Source organism: Geospiza fortis, unplaced genomic scaffold (genome assembly GCF_000277835.1).
Source record: "Geospiza fortis unplaced genomic scaffold, GeoFor_1.0 scaffold130, whole genome shotgun sequence".
In the NCBI taxonomy this organism is placed as follows: Eukaryota; Metazoa; Chordata; class Aves; order Passeriformes; family Thraupidae; genus Geospiza; species Geospiza fortis.
In genome coordinates this window covers 18,607,351-18,613,350 of record NW_005054300.1, presented here as the reverse complement: position 1 = coordinate 18,613,350, position 6,000 = coordinate 18,607,351, and the positions used below count along the sequence as shown (strand labels likewise).

Sequence of the window (6,000 nt, the reverse complement as noted above, 5' to 3'; positions counted from 1 at the left end):
GGCGGCTGTGGGGCAGAGGCTGTGTGACAGGGGCTGTGGAGCTGGGGAATGCAGTTACCGAGATGCGATGGCAGATACCGTGACCCTGACTGCAGCCTAATGCCAGTCTAAATGCATGCGTGATCAAAGGCCTGCTGCCTGCAGGGAACTGCACCTCCTTCTTGGTTTTCCATGGCTTTGAGAAAATGGGTCCTTTTTGTGTTTGAAAAGTGGGGTGCATTTTAATACTGTGTGTTTTCACTCTATGAGGCAAACATCACCTTTACCTGTGTGCAGACAGTGTTGTGATGGCACGTGCTCTCTCCTCTCCCACGTTACAATTCAATAGGTACCTGCAGTGCGTCGCTGTAATGTAATTAGGGTTGGTTCTGTAATTTTATTTCTGTGCTGATGTTCACTGGAAAGCCAGTGCTGGTGCTGTGCCAGTCCATGCCTGTGGAAGTTGCTCGTGCACTAATGTGGCTTTCAAAAAAATCTGTACTTGTGGTACAGGAGTGCGTGAGAGTGGGAAATATTCTTCACTTTGGAATTAGGATAGGATGAGGAGGAGTATGATAATGTAAACACACCTCGGCAAATACACAAACCTGTTGCTGACTCTGAGTCTTGCTGTCTTCACACATCTCTCTGCTATCAGTAACTGGAGCAGCAGCAGAACAGGACTAGGAAATTGCAATTTCCTGTGAACAAGGCTGGCTCTGGGTAGCTGAGGATGTCACAGGGAACAATGTGTACGTTTCACTGCTTGGCTGCTGTGCAAAGAATTTCCACTGGTCAGAGGCTGGTCTGAGTTATCTGAAATATTTCTGGGTTTGTTTTCTTTTTTCCTGCATTGCAGGTCTGTTTTGAACTCTATCAACAACCCTTGACTTGATGTCAGTTTAAAACCAATATTGTTACTTTCCTTCTGTGTTTTTTTTTTTTTCTTTTCTTTGTGAGCACATTCTGGTAGAATTTGCTTTCAGATGATAATTTGAGTAGTGAATAATCCTTTCCCTTCTGTCAGAAGATAAAATGAGGAAGGGAACCCCCTCTACCCTCAGTAACTCTATGTACTATTTAATTGATATAAAGTAGGATTTTGTGGTCTGTAAAAAAATGGCAGTGGTCGGAAGAAAACAGAGCTTTTACTGTAATATTGAAAAGGGACATTGCAGAGCAACTGTTGTTCATGAAGTGCCATGTCAAGAGTCATATTCCTAGGGCCTACTGTGGTGGCAGCTGTAGGATACAGAACAGTTTGATACATAAACCCTTGTTCTGAGGTAGATTATGCATTTTCACCCTGTTTTCTGCAGTAATTATTTGATCAACAGAGTGAAACCCTCTGTCCTGTGTGAAAAGGCACAACAGTAGTTCTGCTGGAAAGCTGGTGATCCCAGATAAAAGTAAGCTTAGTGTTTTGGGGTGAGGTCAGCTCCTGTGTGGCTGGACAACATAAAGGTGCCCTGTGAGAGGAACCAGGGTTCTGTGGGGGCCACATCTCAGCAGTCTGCATCCTGCACATTCCATGCCATTGGCTACAGCTGGGGGCACAATGCTGGGCAGCTCAGCTTTTTGGAGCTGGAGTGAGCTCACCTGAACCCCACCAGCTGTCGCTGATGCCTGAGACTCTGGAGGCTGTGCTGGGTCCTGGCAAGTGTCTGCTGTGGGGACAGTGGGGAAGGACACAAACCTACTCTCCTGAACCAGACCTTGGAAATAAGAGGTTAAAATATTAATTATGACACACCACAAAATCATGAGCCTGCTCTAACACAATAAAGATTTCATCAGACACTTTAGAAAGCAGGGTTAGTGCCTCCCATTTCTTTTTATAGCAGTGAATTTTAAGTCCCACTGGGGATCAAAAGAATGTGGGCAAGAATCATCTGAAACTGGATACTTTTCTATGTAAGGTTTTGAAATGACAGAGTTGATTTAAGCAATTCTTCAGCGGAGTGTTTTGCAATGCAATGTTTTTCTGCCCGGTTCACGATGGGCTGTGCCAGTCTGCGTGTCCCCCTGCGGCACTGGAGCCTTTGCTCAGGACAGCTGTGGCATGCACACTGTTTACCAACTCCCCGATATGCGAAAACAAAGCTTTCATTCCTGGGCTGTGGAAAACTTCTGCCGATGAATCCACGCCCTCTCTCCGGGGAGGAAATCATAACAAACATTAATGTCTCTTCACCCTTTTATGCCTGGTATATTAATCACCCAACAAGTGCTCATGACTTCTCGCGGTCCCAGTTTGCATTTGCCCTCTAACTACTGGGAGGAGTCCTGCTTTGTCTATAAAAAGCTGCACTTTGCCAAACAGTGTAACAGAACCGAACTTAGGGCTTCACTCGCCCATCTCATCCAGGGAGGGAGGACTGAGCGCAGCCATGTTCGGGATTGGGAAGAAGCTCGCCGAGGAGGCTGTGCAACAAGCTGAAAGTGCTGCACAAGTGGCAGGTAAATACAAATTGCTCCTTTCCCTCCTCCTGTGCCTTGGGTGTTAAAGTATTTGCTTTGTTCCCGCCCCTGCTGCTGGGAGCAAACCTGCCCCCGGGGCAGGAACTCTATAGATGCTGCCCTCAAGGGTGGGGTCAGCACATCCTGGAATCTCCAAGCCCTCTAACACTATAGAAAGTGAAGGTCTGATATTAACTACTGGCTTTCCAACAACTTTTCCTATTCTGGCTCAGTGTGTGGGTGTCTAGATGATGCATTGATGACAGGACAGCAGAAAGCAGAGAGTGGAGGCAAGACTGCTTATTTAGGGCTTTGCTTCCTAATATGACCAGCCATGACAAATATGAGTTCTGTAGCAGCACAGTGTACCAGCTCCGAGGGCTCTGATGGGCTCCACGCTGCCCAGAGAGGTGCAGTTCAGTGCCCTGATGTCAGCGCTCCAGCCCTGCCAGCACTGCAGTCACACAGCCCACCAAGAGCACTAGTGCAGCTGCAGGGGCTCAGGGCATGAACCAAGTTCACTCCTGCAGGGAGTTTTGCTGAACTGGCTCTGAAGTTAAATAACCATTGTTAGTGGAGCTTTAACATGGAGACCTGCACTGCTGAGATTCCTGAACTGTTTGTGCTTAGTATGTGAGCACTGGAAACTGTTTCATATTTCTTTACATGACATTTAGGTAAACTCTTGAAACCAGTTATTTTGCCTGTGACTTCAAATGCTGTAGAAATATTCCTGGTGGGCTATGTGCCCAATGAAGCAAGTGGGAAGTCTGCTACTTATTTACCATGACTTGGTTCATTTCGCTGGGAAGAGGAAGGATGAGCAATCCCACAGCCACCTTCTTTTCCAAAGAATTTGGATTTATTCTTAATTCAGCTAATTTTATGCTGGAGCATGAAAGAAAAACACCAGGATGAGGGCAATTGGAAAGGAGCCATCAATTTTTCAACTGAAGATTTCTTTCTGATTTTGCCATAGAGTAGTCCTAGAAATGTGTATTTTGTGGCAGCTTTTTGATGTTCCTAACTTCTTTAACATGGGGGAAACATCTACTGTTTCCTATGCTGGAAGACAATACGGATGTTTTAGAAGGGACATTTGTCATCTTCAGAGGAGCCAAGTATTAATCTCAATCAGCTGATGGAATGAAGTGTTTAGGAGTCAACAAACTCTAAGAGCAAAGCTTATAAATAGTAGCTGCAGTCCTTGCCCGTCTGTCCCAAGCACTTGAAGCTGAACCAGTTCTTTGGATACCATCTGTCTGAAGCCCTTTGCCTGAGCCCTGCCTGTATCTTCCAGCAAGTCCTGCACTGCAGCATGGCTCTTGCAGCTGGAGTTGAATTCTGGAACAACAGAGGGTGGACCCAGGCACTGGCTTGACTTGGCCACTTCTGTGCAATCTGCACATACCTTGATGTCAGGCAGTAAATACACAGCACATGATGCTGAACTCATCATGCCACTCTTAGTATTGCACTGACTGGAAGGATTCTAGAGGTACCCTCTAAACCCCCATTTAAATGAAAATAAAGGGGGATTAATGCCAGATTTCAAGTAAAAGAAGACTATCTGATGGTTTTGCAACTTTTCATTACCTTGTTTCTGAACTACTTCTGTGGTGCCTGCATGTGCCCCAAGGGCACAGTCCCATGAGCCGTTGCCAAGTACAGAGTGGCACAACTGAGCTTTGCAAGTATCTAAAATTAGCATTATCCCATGGGTCCTGAAGGGAGTTACAAACTTGGCTGGGACCTAAGACTGCTATGGGAAGCATTTGTCTTAGCTGCACCTTATGAGCAGTGAACGTCATTCACGTTAGGAAACTGCAGCAAAAGATGGCATGCAATGATAATTGGCATGTCTTTTGAGCAGTAGAAAATGTCCTACAAGCTCCAGGTGAAATAGGTCACTGGCTTTACAAGACATTTAATAAAACCACTGTTGAAGAGACATTCAGTGCAAGCCTGGACACCTTTGAAGTTTTAGACACTCCCAGCCCACTTAAACATCTCTCCTCACTTCAGCATTTCTCCCTCCTGCCACTTCCATGAGGAATGTCTTACTCAGTCAGCCACCCCTCAGGATCTGCTGTGCAGAAGACATCTATGGTGTTTTTTAAAAAGTAGTAATTGGAGCCAGGCGTAATAACATAAATACAGGTCCAATGCAAGGCCATTTGCCCCAAACTTCTGACTCTTGTCACAAGACTTCCCTGATCATAGCTTTTGGAAGCTGATCATCCAACTATTTTCTAGGCTGCAAGCCTTTAAGACAACACCTTCTCTTGCTCTTCATTTTTCAGTATGTCTCTTCTACTGAACTTTTCCATGCGTTTAAAAATATTCTGGTCTCTTACAGAATACACTTTCTTTAAGTACAAGAGGAGTATTAGACTAATCATTTTTGATGTGCTGCTCATACAGCATGCCAGTTCAGAGAGTGAGCACCAGTTTATGCAGCTGGTAAAAGAATCCTTACCAATCAAACTGCTCTCAGCAGACCCTAGCCAGGCTAAGTAAAAGGATGGTTTCATTGCACCTAATTCTCTACCAGTGCTTGTTTCTTGGCAGTCTAGGTGCCCCACATGAACATCCATAATCTTCATCTATACCAAGATAGATGGATACTGTGGGGAACTGCAGCCAGACTCCTAATAGCACCTCTACCACTAGATCAGGATGCCCACCCTTATGGAATAATTATTCATCCTCTAGCCCTGAAACATTTAGGGAACCCTTTGAAAATGTGGCTGTTGAAATTAGGGGAAGGTTAAAGATTGCTTAATTGACTTTTTTTTTTTGTCTGAACTGCAGTTGACACTGTGAACCAGACTGTGCAGCAAGCAACAGAACAGGCTAAGGCTGCTGGTCAGAAAGGTACGGTAATGTTTGTGTTTATTTCAAAATGTCATGACCCAGACCGGGTCCTCAACCCTGCCTTGCTTCTTGTCCCACACCTGGTGGGAAAGGGGTAGCTATTGCAATGATGCTACAGTTACCTTTGTTTTTTCTCTCTTTTAAAAGCACTTGATGAAGTCTACAAAGTTGCTGAAACTGGTGAAAAAGCTGTAAAAAATGTAGCAAACCAAGCAACTTCATGGGGCAAAAGCTTTGGACAATAAAGATCAAAATGTAAAACCACTGAAATTTTTGTAAACAAGTTTCTACTACATGTACTCTTAAATAAAGACAATACTTACACTCTGCCTGGCTTGCATGAATTCCTTTGGTTACACATATAAAATTACATTTACAGTCACTGGTCTAGAAAGACTGGGTCTCTGATCTAGAGCAGGCAGCTAGAGCTGTGCCAAGCTGATAACGCCAAGATGGTTTTCGGTTTGTTGGGTTTTTTGGGTCTTGTTGTGGGGTAAGGTCTGGCTTAAAGCGGGCAAGATTGTAAAGTCAAGCACTTGCGAGCTGGTCTCCCATTTGTCAGGGAGCCTAAGTCCTGATTGTGTGTGGGTACAAGTCTCACAAGGGCTCCAACAGCCCTCTCCAGACAAGGCAAGAACTGCTGCGCCTCTCTGACTGTGTTTGTTCTGCCCTCATTGGTAAAAT

At 45.0% G+C, this 6,000-nt stretch overlaps 1 long non-coding RNA gene across 1 annotated transcript; it reads left to right on the top strand.

The window, feature by feature from the left end:
* Positions 1 to 2,075: 2,075 nt before the first annotated feature.
* Positions 2,076 to 5,643, top strand: LOC102031649. The gene is made up of 3 exons (XR_265247.2): positions 2,076 to 2,439; positions 5,254 to 5,316; positions 5,464 to 5,643. It is a non-coding gene; the product is annotated as an uncharacterized LOC102031649 (long non-coding RNA).
* The last annotated feature ends 357 nt before the right edge of the window (positions 5,644 to 6,000 follow it).